General features: G+C 44.5%; 1 protein-coding gene across 1 annotated transcript in view; it reads right to left on the bottom strand.

The window, feature by feature from the left end:
• FRMD4B (FERM domain containing 4B) overlaps positions 1-11,762 on the bottom strand; it is a 353,626-nt gene extending 341,864 nt beyond the window's left edge. Inside the window, exon 1 of the mRNA XM_070455691.1 lies at positions 11,526-11,762. The gene's annotated coding sequence lies outside the window, so the exon portion shown is untranslated. The remainder of the gene's footprint in view (positions 1-11,525) is intronic.
• Positions 11,763-12,468: the final 706 nt, after the last annotated feature.

Below are 12,468 nucleotides of genomic sequence, written 5' to 3'. Positions count from 1 at the left end.
GCCAATCCCTGCCCACTGTTTGTTTTTGTAAATAAGGTTTTACTTGAATACAGCTTCATGCATCATTTTATGTCTTATCTGTGGCTATTCTTGCCATGCAAAGACTGATTTAGGAAGCTACAACCCAGACCGTATGGCCTGCAAAACCTAATATATTTAGTAACCGGCCTTTCACAGAAAAAAGTTTGCTGACCCCTAAATTATAGACTTGTCAGGCAATCCTCTGATTGCAGGTTTCTTGATTATGTTATTAAATCATAATGCAGTAAGTTCTATAACCCAGTGATCCCCAACCTTTTTGGCACCAGGGACTTGTTTCATGGAAGACAATTTTTCCGTGGACCATGGGGTTCAAGGGATCGGTTTCGGGACATTACATTTACTGTGCCCTTTATTTCTACTATTATTATATCAGCTCCACCTCAGATCATCAGGCATTAGATTCCAGAGGTTGGGGACCCCTGCTATAACCAATCCACCCAAAGCCTTAGCGCATATAGTGATGAACTCGTAGGTTTGACCTCCAGAAACTGCAACTGTGCAGAAGACGCCTGGGAACTTAGGAATCAGCAAAAATATTCTCAGAACTCCACTGAAGGAAAAAGATACCAACAAATGCTCCGTAAAAAAGACACAGAACTCATCTTGGGCTTTTACTTGGGGGAAGGTTTCAGAAGTAGGAGTAAAGACAGAAATATGCAGAGAGGAGAAACAGCAAGAGGCAACTCCTGTAACACCTAGCAACAGACATCCTGCAGTTAGAGACCCAGGTTTAAATTCCAGCTCCACCACTCACTACTAGTTTTTTAAACCCCAGTTTTCTCACCCTAAATGGAAGGAATAATCTCATTTCTTGGGGGTGGGGATGGGGGGAGGGAGTCAGGCAGATTAACAAAGGCTATAATGTATATGACATTCTTAGCACCCTGCCTGGGATTTGCTAACTACCCAGAGGAACGCTATTATTAGGAATAATGATAACTACAAAAGAACAAAAATATGTGATAATTTATACAAAGTCACTCAGCCCAATGCAAGTCTGCTGTCAAACAGTAAGAGGATGATGGCAAAGGACGAAAATGGATGTTTATCATGAGAAGCCCAAGTCAAGGAAAGTTGTATCCACATTTGTAAACTCCATGTAAAAAAGTAAAGAAGCATGTGTCACGTTTCCATCAGAAACAGTTCAAGCAAAAATATAATGTGTGGGCAGAGGTAAGCTTTAATCACCTGGAAAAATCACTTCAGTGAAACAAATGTCTTATCCCTTGACAATGCTGTATCAGTGAAACTGTAGAAGGGTGGGGTGGAAGACTGCACTGTGTATTCTGAAAGACTGCAGTTAACATTTCCACCTTTTATTATCAAGAGAAAGAATCTATCCAATAGAATGAACATTTGCTGACAAAATATCAATTTTTAAATACCCATTTTTCACAGCTTTCCTCTGAGATCTGAAAAGGACCAAGGATAGTCCACCACTACGCTTTTCCAAGTGTAATCAAGCTCAGTGCTAGACATTGCACCAAGAACCACTCATGACTCGAACTGTTTAAAGCAGCTGAATCATTGTAAAAATACTTTCTTACTCTTAATTTGTTTGAATCAAACTTTTGACCCCTAGTAAACTGGACAGCCCATTCTTCTAGGCAGTGAAAGTACAGCTAGAGTGGGCACAGGGAAGTATATAAAACAGCATGCTTCTTTTTTTTTCTCTTCGAAATACAAATTGAATTAATTTAACACAGTTGGAGCAAATTACCATGATATGCCCTCAATTTGTGTCTTAGAGCCGCATTGGGACTGGGCTTTCTGTTCCCAGTCTAAGGGCACATGGTTTTTATTACTTAATCAGGGTCCTGCATTTCATAACTTGCACGTTTAAATGGATGCAATCACTTCGTTTGTGGTGGCCTCAAATACCCTTAACTTTCCTGATTTATCAAAGAAGTCACACTATCTTAATGTTTCAAGATCTGTTTAAAACTGAAAGATTACTTGATAGGAGAAGTTATACTGAAGATCATTTTTACCGCACAGCAAATAACATTACTGAAGTGTTCCACCAACCAACACACTACAGATAAAGAAGCTCTTTTAAATGCATTTATTTAAGACTTTAAAAAAAGATATAGTTAATTTACAATACTATATTAGTTTCAGGTGTACAAAATAGTGATTCAACATTTTTATAGCTTATACTGCATTTAAAAGGTAGAAAACACTGACTATATTCCCTTGGCTGTAGAGTATATCCTTGTAGCTTATCTGTGTTATACATAGTAGTTTGTATCTCTTAATTCTCTACGTTCATCTTGTCTCTCCTCCATCCCTTTGAACACGGGGAGGTGTTCTTGAGCCCTTTTAAAGTTTTAAAGGGAGAAGAGTACAGTGGCTGTGGATAAAGTGCAAATCTTCAATAAGATTTGAAGTCTGAGCACACGTCTGGTGGTTCATAATGTAAATATCATCCCGCACTTGAGAAATCAGAGAGGTAATTAACATAGCTAAGGTCAGTGTGCTGCTGAGACGGGATCAGAACTCAGCGTTTCTAACTCTCCACCCAGGGTCACCACAACCCTGTCTCCCCAACCCCTCCCTCATCTGGCAGAACCCTGCTGGAGTATTACACTTGGATGAACCAGGGCCAGAGCTGGCTCTGTGATCTGGGCCTCTCATTCAAATCACATATGGTCCCCCTGCTCTTGGGTGAGGACTGAATTGATGGCTAGGCTCAGTCAGGTGCAACAAGGGAAGCCAGAAAACAATCCTCAGGCCTCATCCATTGTCAGGTTCCCTACCAACGCTGTCGGCTGTTATAAGCACCAGCTGGAAGATGGATGCTGGTATTCCAGAAAGACCTTTTGAAAATCAGGAGGGGCAGTGATGGGCCCCACGCTGTGGCACAGGCATAATTATTTCCAATAACTGTCTCTCTGGGCTACTTGGTGACTTCCTAAGGAAAGTGCCTCCTCGTTGCAACAAAACAGTCAGTGTTTATTTGCAGGAGAAAGGGGTAGGGGAAGGGGCCAGTTTTGAACCTATTTCTCATAGAAGATCACAATGCTAAAAACTGGAGTCTGGTCATGGCTTATTTAGCAAAGCAGAAATATAATCATCTCTGGCTGAAGCTTCAGGATCTGTTTTGGGGGGCGATATTCTCTTCTGAAACAAAATGAGCCGTTAGCATCTCTGGTGAGGTATGCTCTCTGGAGGGAGAGCTGAGCCTCTCTGGCTGTGACTGTCAGAAATAACACAAGACAGAGTCACTTGCAGCGTGTCGTCCAAGAGCACAGACCCAGCTGATTCTGAATCTCAGGTCTGCCACTAACCAGCTGTGATTCTGAACGAGGGGACAGCCCCTCCAAGCCTCCCTTTTCACCTCTACAAAGTGTGAGCTATTGTGGCTCATGGTGGAGACAGAATGAAATATATACTGTCTGGAAAGCACGTGGCAAGTAGCTGGCACAGACAGAGACACAGTCAATGCGGACTATTAGGACCAGGCAACGGGGCTTATTCTTAGAAGACAGAGCTTATTCTAAGTGAGTGTTTCAGTATGTTGATCATAATGTTACTGAAATTTCCACTCTGTAGGTGCAGGCATTTTTTTGGAGTCTTATCTACTTCTTACACCCTTCCTCATGCTCATCAAGCCTGTCTGGGAATCTCCACTTGCTGCTACGAATCTTTCAGACCAAACTGAAACTCCACCCCTCCTGCCACCCCACTGCAGCATCTCTGGGGCACACCATGGTCTCTGTACCTCTTTCTCCTTCTGTGTTGCACTTTCTCTGGATGAGGGAGTTTACCACCCACCTGCCTTCACATCTTTTCTCCCCAACCAGCTTAGACTTCTGGGAAATGGGATTCCCTTACATTTTCTATGGTTTCTGTTTTTTGAAGAATAGCTGATGTACGCTATGTTGGAGAAGACTCTTGAGAGGCCCTTGGACTGCAAGGAGATCCAACCAGTCCATCCTAAAGGATATCAGTCTGGAATATTCACTCAAAGGACTGATGCTGAAGCTGAAACTCCAATACTTTGGCCACCTGATGCGATGAACAGACTCATTGGAAAAGACCCTGATGCTGGGGAAGACTGAAGGCAGGAGGAGAAGGGGACGACAGAGGATGAGATGGCTGGATGGCATCACCGACTCAATGGACATGAGTTTGAGTAAACTCCAGGAGTTGGTGATGGACAGGGAGGTTTGGCGTGCTGCAGCCCATGAAATCCATAAGGTCACGAAGAGTCGGACAGGACTGAGCGACTGAACTTAACTGAATATAAGTTACAGGTGTACAACATAGTTACCCACAATTTTTAAAAGGTATGCTCTATTTATAGTTATCATAAAATATTGGCTATATTCCCTTGTAGCCTATTTATTTTACACCTAATAGTTTGTGCCTCTTTATCCTCTACCCCTATTTTGCTCCTCCCTCCTTCCCTCTCCCCACTGGTCACCATTAATGTGTTCTCTACATCTTTGAGTCTTTCTTTCTGTTATATTCACCGATTTGTTTTATTTTTTATATTCTACATGTAAGCGATATCATGCACATTTGTCTCTTTTGAACTTACTTCACTTAGCACAAGTGACTCAAAGTCCACCCATGTTGTTGGAAATGGCAAAATTCCATTCTGTTTTTATGACTGTAGTATTATTCCATTGTGTGTATATATACATGTGAAGGAAAAAGCCAACCCAATATACCACATCTTCTTTATCCATTCATCTGTTGAGAGACAAATAATGCTGCTATGAATGTTGGGGTGCATTCAGTTCAGTTCAGTCACTCAGTCATGTCTGACTCTTTGCGACCCCATGGACACAGGGGGCACACCAGGCTTCCCTGTCCATCACCAACTCCCGGAGCTTGCTCATGTCCATAGAGTCAGTGATGCCATCAACCATCTCATCCTCTGTCATCCCCTTCTCTTCCTGCCTTCAGTTGGGGTGCATGTATCTTTTCAAATTAGTATTTTTGTTTCTTTCAGATATATACTCAGGGGTGGAATTGCTGGGTCATATGGTAGTATTATTTTTAGTTTGTGTTTTGTTTTTTTTCCAGAAACTTATAGACTGTTCCCATAGTAGCTGTACCAATTTGTATTCCTACTAACAGTGTAAGAGGGGTCCTTTTTCTCCACATCCTTGCCAACATTTGTCATTTGAAGATTTTTTGACGATAGGAATTCTGACAAGTGTGAGGTGGTATTTCATTATACCTTACAGTTCTTTGAATTCTCCTCAACACCCAGCATGTGTCAAAGAATCTTCTAGGTTTTCTGATCCCTTCCTAGGCAAAGTATGGTCCTCAGACCAGCACCATTGGCATCACCCGGGAGCCTGCTGGAAACGCAGAATCTCAGACTCCACCCCAGATCTACTGAATCAGAATCTGATTCCCAACTAAGTCTTGTGCACGGAGTTGGACAAACATTGCTCTAATCCAGCATTTCCCAAACTTCAGTCATTCACATCTTCCCTTTTATAGCTTTTGCCATTTTCCAGTACTACCCACCCTATGTTTCACCTAATATATATGTTTTAAGTGATTTTACATTGACACTGTCTTTCGAGCCTCACCCTAAGCAATAATATTGTATGTTAACAATTTACTCAGCAAGACAAGAAGAAATTTATTATTTAATAAAGTTTGAAGGTCTGAGTATAAAAACAAATTCTTTTGGCACACATTAAAATAATCATTGAAGTAAAATGATTCTCCATCTATCACCTAAAATTAACTCATATACCCCCAGGAGTTTACATACCCTATTAAGACAGTACTAGACATTTTGTAGCTGAATTAGAAGACATCTTCCCAACTCCAGATCCAGTGTTCCCAGTTTGTTCCTGCTCTCATCTTGTTGCTGCTGCTGCTAAGTCACTTCAGTGGTGTCCGACTCTATGCAACCCCATAGTCGGCAGCCCACCAGGCTCCCCGTCCCTGGGATTCTCCAGGAAAGAACACTGGAGTGGGTTGCCATTTCCTTCTCCAATGCATGAAAGTGAAAAGTGAAAGTGAAGTCGCTCAGTCGTGTCGGACTCTTAGCGACCCCATGGACCGCAGCCTACCAGGCTCCTCCATCCATGGGATTTTTCCAAGCAAGAATACTGGAGTGGGGTGCCATTGCCTTCTCCATCTCATCTTGTTGGGTGGATGCATTTGTTCTCAACATATCGATGGTTGTGGGAGGCAGAAAACTTTGGTTCTGGCCTGCACCATCCTTAAATAACTTGCCGAGTCAAATCACATCTTGCGGTCATTTTTGAAGGCTGGTTTATCTCAAAACTCCCTTCCAAGTCTCACAATATAACATAATAAATGAGAGCAGAGGCTCTGGAATCAAAATGACTGGGGGTTGCAAGTAATGGCTTCATTACTTGCTAATTTCATTAAGTCTGTTTTCCTTATCTGGAAAATGGGAGTAATAACAACAATAAATGGCCATAAGATTCAGATCACAGGACTTGTAAAAATAAAGAAAATGATAGCTAAAAAAGTCTCAGACTTAAATGTGGTGCATAGTGTTCAATAAAAAAAATAACTATTACTATTTCTCCTAGCTTCATCAAAGCACAAATAATAGTTAACATTTATGGATTATATAGTATGTAGCAGGCACCACATGAAATAATTTTATTTTATCCTCTATTCACACAATGAGGTGGGAACTCTTATTCTCCCTATTTTAGAGATGAGGAAATCAAAGCACAAAAAAGGTTAAGCGACTTTCCTTTATATTTTTACCACGCAAACATGCGTCCTCTTGCATTGGCAGATGGATTCTTTACCATTAGCACCACCTGGGAAGCCCTGGCACGCGTTCTTAAATATCATTTAATCTTGCCTGGTAAGAGGAGCTCTTTATAATTTGATCTATTAAAAAGACCCCTAATCATGGCCCCCCAAAACAGCCTTTATAGGTAAAGTAACCATACAAGTTATCATTCAAACTGGAGGCACAGACATTAACCAGGATTGAGCCGGGTTAAGCCAGCATGATCACCTGACTTCCAGGATCCTTTGCTGGGAGTGAGCATTATTCTCACAGCCAAACAGAAATGGGGTTCCCTTCCCACTGGATACTTGTACACAAAGTGACAGAGGACAATTAAAAGCAGCACATCCCCAGGGGTGAGGCAACACTGACTCAGATAAATACCTCCAGGCTGAAGAGCTGCCGAGCAGAGCATTTATTCATCTCCAGCCTTAAGGAGATGTACTCTTCAAAGAATTTCCTGGAAGATGCTACTGAAATATCCATGGTTGCCATATTCACACAACACACTGACTAAAAGAACTGCCTCCCAAGATTTGCATATAGTGCAAAAAAGAGATTTGGGGTCTGCAACGGGTTTTAAATCAGTATATCTGCCTTTTTTCCCCCCCTCAGTGTCACCGGAAAATATAGAAACCACCATCACTTTGACCTGCTCTACATTTTGATCTGCAAATCTTGCTACTGACCAAGGTAAAAGTGACAGCTAAAGCTTTCCTCACACACATGAAAAATCATAGCGAAAACAATCTGCCAGAATATAAATCAGCTTGTCCTCCATTATCTTGGGCATCAAAGAGAACAGAAATCAGTCTGTGTTGAGTTAGGCACTTGTGCATTGTGGCGAACATTCATTCATGAATGAATGAATTCATCTGGAGGTCCAGGCCTCCAGCATCCACGGTTCACATGGCCTGGGTGGGACTCCCACTAGAGGGACGAGTTTCCTTCAGCCAAGCCAACTGGGCCAGTCAGAACTGGCGCTGAGACGTTTTGTTCAGCAACTGGAGAAGAAGGGTGTATGCTTTTTCTGTTGGTCTTGAATCTGGAATTGTGTAAACCGGCAACTGCTACATCACTGTCACCCAACAAGGAACAAAAGGGAAGGAAGAAAAAGGTAGAACAAAAGATGAAAAAAATTAATCAGATCCTGAAGTCACTGTTCAACCCTGAGGAAGATGCTCTTGAAACCAGTCTTACCCATGTACCTTTTAGAAAATTGAATCTGTATACATGGGACATATATATATATATGTCTATATTCTATTTAAATTGGGTGTTTGTCAACTTACGAAACAAACACATCCTGTGGCAGTGACTTGCAAACTTTTTCATAGCAAATCATAGTGTGAATTACATTTTATCCAGCAATCCAGAGTGTGCACACATTCTCAGATTCAGGACGGACTCAAAGGTTCATCAAACTACAGAGCCTTTATTGACATTAAGATGATGCTGATATTTTCTGTCCTTGTAATACTTAAAAGGAAAATACTGATGTGACCCACTAAACTGATTTCCTGAACTTCGTTTTGAAAAACACTGCTTTATGAGATTAGGTTAAAAATGGATTTCACCGGAAAGAATGAGATTTTTTAAAAACTGACACAGGCTATCGAGGAAAATAGGTTTGGCTCCTAAACCAAACATCTAGCAACAGAAAATTGCTACTTTACAGTTTCTCTCTGACCACACAGGACATGCACTTAACAGAGAAGAAAATGATTGAGATATAAAGGAATTACCAAAAAAAAGTTAAGTGGCTTTTAAAGCAAAACAAAAACCACGTCTACAAAGAGAGAGAAGAGAGATATCTAAGAAAATGAACGCCCAAGTGCTGCTGATGAGCTGAGTTACATGATTTATTTATCTATAAGCTGAAGATAATAATTTCAGTGAACCTCAGCAGTCGCTGAGTATTTTAAAATAGTGCCTTCATGATAACATCAGATCTCTAGGGAAGATTTAGGGGGAGGGATGGAGAGAGGGAGGAAGAAAGAGAGAAATTCCTTGCAGTGTAATAAGACTGGTGCCTTCATTTACGTGTGTAATGTGTGTAAAATAACAATGAAGAGCTCCTGAAGTTTCAGACAATTACTGCAGGCTGGACAAGACAGGGGATTTTTTGTTTTTGGGTTTTTTTTGGACAGGATATTTTTAACTGTTTTCCATGTACCTTATTTGTATTGTCAGTTAGCCAAAATTTCCTTTTTGTCTGCTCAAAAGCACGGCAGAGTCTTGATTCAATCTCTGGACTCAAATGGAGAGCTCGGATTCTCAGGCTTGCTAGAAATAGAGGCCAGTCAAGTAAACAGTCCTGAGAAAACTGCATTTCCACTCTGGAGAGGCTGGTGAACTTAACTCCGCCCATACTTTTCTAGCTTGTCAGGCTCATGCACAGTTGTCTGCCTGTTTGAGAAGCCATTAACTTTCCCGCCACTAACATGCAAATTCAAAACCATTATTCATTTCCAAACCAAGTGAAGTTTAAGACAATCACTTGCATGCTCAGAAGAGACTTCTGAGAACTTTTCCCCAGAGATCATGAAAAACGGACCTCACTATAATAGTAGTTTAGGTGGATTTTCATCATCATAGTGTTCAAGTGCATTACACCTGCATTACTGAATTTATGCAAATGAAGTGTTTAATTAATATCTTCGGATGTCATGCGGAAATGATAAACCTTTTATGTTCAAGAAGTTCTTGGAACTGCATAAATTCTTCTGGCCATCTTTTAGAAAACAATAATAAGCACTGTTCAAAAGGTAAGGGTGAATGTGTGTGTGTGTGTGTGTGTGTGTGTGTGTGTGTCCGTGTGCATACACGAGTGCACGCACATTTACTCTTTATTTCAAGTTTTTCAGATACACAAAAGAAGTAAGACTCATAGTCATCAATATACCCATCACCTAGTTTATGACATTTAATTTAGCGACCAAATTATACCCCAAGTGTTTGCCTTGGTTCAGTCATTCTTTTAAACGTCATTTGATTTAATCTTATGAATCCATTGTTATTGTGTTGTAATTATTTTTGCTTCATCATTATCAATGCCACCACAACACAGTCTTTTTGGAGGTATTGTTATGGTTAAGAGCCTGGCATTTGGAAACAGACCTCATGTAAATGAAAGATTATCAGTGTAACTTATGGCAGGTTACTTAACCTCCGTCGAGGGCTCAGCTGACCACTCCGTGGACTGTTTATGATGGCCCCAAACTGCCTCTTGGGATGCCTGTCTCCTAGTAAATTCTCTTAAACACCATTCCTAAAGGGTCTGTGTGTGTTTGTGCTCAGTCACTAAGACCTGTCCGACTCTTTGTGACCCCATGGACTGTAGCTTGACAGGTTCCTCTGTCCATGGAATTCTCCCCGCAAGAATACTGGAGTGGGTTGCCATTTCCTCTTCCAGGGGATTTTCCCGACCCAGGGACTGAGCCGGGGTCTCCTGCATTGGCAGGCGAGTGTGTATGGGGGATTAAAGAGCAGTCTGCTGAGGTTAAGTAAGGTGAAGCTGCTTCTCCTCCCCTGCAGAGGTTTAATAGGGAAGCTCCACAGACCCATTCTCTTTACGACAGGAAACAGCATGCCAGGGACTGCGCTAAAATCCTGTACCCAGCCTCCAAATGAGTTGACAAGTTTATGGGCAAACACTAGCTAACCTTGAAGGATCAACAACCTTTCCCGAAAGACTGAGACTGTCAGCACTCCAGGGTCGTTCTGCCCCCCATCCCCCCACTCCCCAGGGGCCACCTTCCAGATGCAGCCGTCTGGGTACCAGCAAGCAAGACCAAGTCGGTTCGCAAAGTTCAGAGGAGTTGGCTCTGGTATGTTTACAAGTCCTAGCAGATCGCAGGAATGTTCACGATAATTATTACCCCACCCAGGAGCGCCCAGCCCAACCCTCTCACATCTGGAAGGAAGCGGCCACACAAAGGAGAACAAGGGAGATCTCCTCCTGCGGCAGCTTTCTCAGATCCGGGGGAGGTTTAATATAAGCTCTCACCCCTTTTGTGAACAAGACCAGGCACTGCTCGGCAATATCGTTCGGAGCACAGATCATTCAACGCAAAGGAAGAGTTCATCCCCTAGCTCAGATCGAATGGAATTTCCCAAAATATCATCTTTGTTTTCCCCTCCCTAGACAAAAGTAAAAAGTGAAATATTCCAGAAAATAGAGAGGGAGCGAACAACACGCATACAGCCACTTCAACACAGCAGCAGCTAGGGGCAGACACACCTATTTGAAAAGGGCAGCCAAACCAAACCCTAAGCATCCTCTGCAAACGCAAAGGATTTCCCCCTTCCACTCTTCTCGCCGCTTTTTGAAAGTATCTCTGGGCAGAGGGATCTGGGATTCATCAGCATTTCCCCCCACCTCCCACGAACGCGCGGCAACCAAAGCACATGGTCCCTGGCGGCGCGTTTGCAAACCCCACCATCGCCAACGCCCAGAAACCTCCAAACTTCCTGTCTCCACACCACCAAAGCGACCGAAGCGCCGCCGCGCCAAGTGCCCGAGGGACTCCAGCGGAGGCTGCAGGCAGCCAGGGAGCGGCGGGGCGGGGTTTCCTGCCGGCAGGAGCTCCCGGGACCCGCACCTCCACTGGGGGTCTCCAACCGCGCGCGCTGCGCCTGGGGCGCACGGGAAGCGGCGCCTCGGTAGCGCGTCGCACGGTCGTCCCCCTCCGTGCGCTCCGGGAACCCGGGGCAGTCATCCACCTACCTGCTCTCCCGCTTCCAGCCTCGGGCGCTCGGCGGACTGTCGACCGCTACTTTATTGTCTCGGCTTCTCACCGCGCAGGACCTGGGGACCCGGCTCTGCGCCAGCTCCGCAACTCCGCTCTACGTAGCGCCTACCCGGGCGGCTGCGTTCTTCCTTCTCCTCTCTGCCCAAGCTCCTGCTCAGCACATTAGCCGCGCAGCCAGACTCCCGGACTCGCAGGGCAGCCAGCGCCTGCCGCATCCCCTGACCCAGGGCAGTTAGTCGCCCCCGCCGCCGCTCGCCGCGCGTCCTCGCTTTGATCCACACTTAAAGCTGCGCTCCGGGCCGCCTTCCTCGCGTCCTGTAGTCCTTCCGTCCTGCCTGCCTCCTCCTCGCTGTCAGCCCCGGCTCTGGGCTCCTCTCTCCCCCGCTGCCCCCTCCCGCCGCCTCTCCGGGGGCTGGGGCGGCCGCTGCCAATGAGACACGGCTGAGGCGCTGTTCCGGCCCAGTCATTGTATCGGGAGGGGAAGAAGGGGAGGGGGAAGCGAGAGAAGGGAGGGGGCGCCCTCGGCCCCCGCCGCGCGGCTGTGGGCTGGGCTCGTCTTCCCGACAGAGAAAAGGCGCTGGTGCCAAGGGGCGCGGAGCGGTTGGCGCTGCCAGGAGTGGGGAAAAGGGAGGGGGTCGCCAGCCCGCGTCTATCTTCTCTCCCTCTGACTCTAAAGCGCTGGGAGGGACTTGATTCCGCTTCCCAGGTTTCAAGCATCCCGACTCGACTGCCCTTAGAATAAAGGGAATGAAACACTGCCCGCTGCAGGAGGCGCGGAATCTAGCCAAGGATGGGACTGGGTCCGACTAATGACTTAATTTGAGATGCCAGCAAACTGGTGTTTCGGCTCTTGAAAGAAAGAAATAGAAGGAAAGAAGGAAGGGAGTGTACAGAGAAAGAAAAGAAAGAAGAGAGAGA

This window comes from Odocoileus virginianus, chromosome 26, assembly GCF_023699985.2.
Source record: "Odocoileus virginianus isolate 20LAN1187 ecotype Illinois chromosome 26, Ovbor_1.2, whole genome shotgun sequence".
In the NCBI taxonomy this organism is placed as follows: Eukaryota; Metazoa; Chordata; class Mammalia; order Artiodactyla; family Cervidae; genus Odocoileus; species Odocoileus virginianus.
Note: the sequence above shows the minus strand (reverse complement) of the source record. Positions and strands in the feature narration are given on the sequence as shown.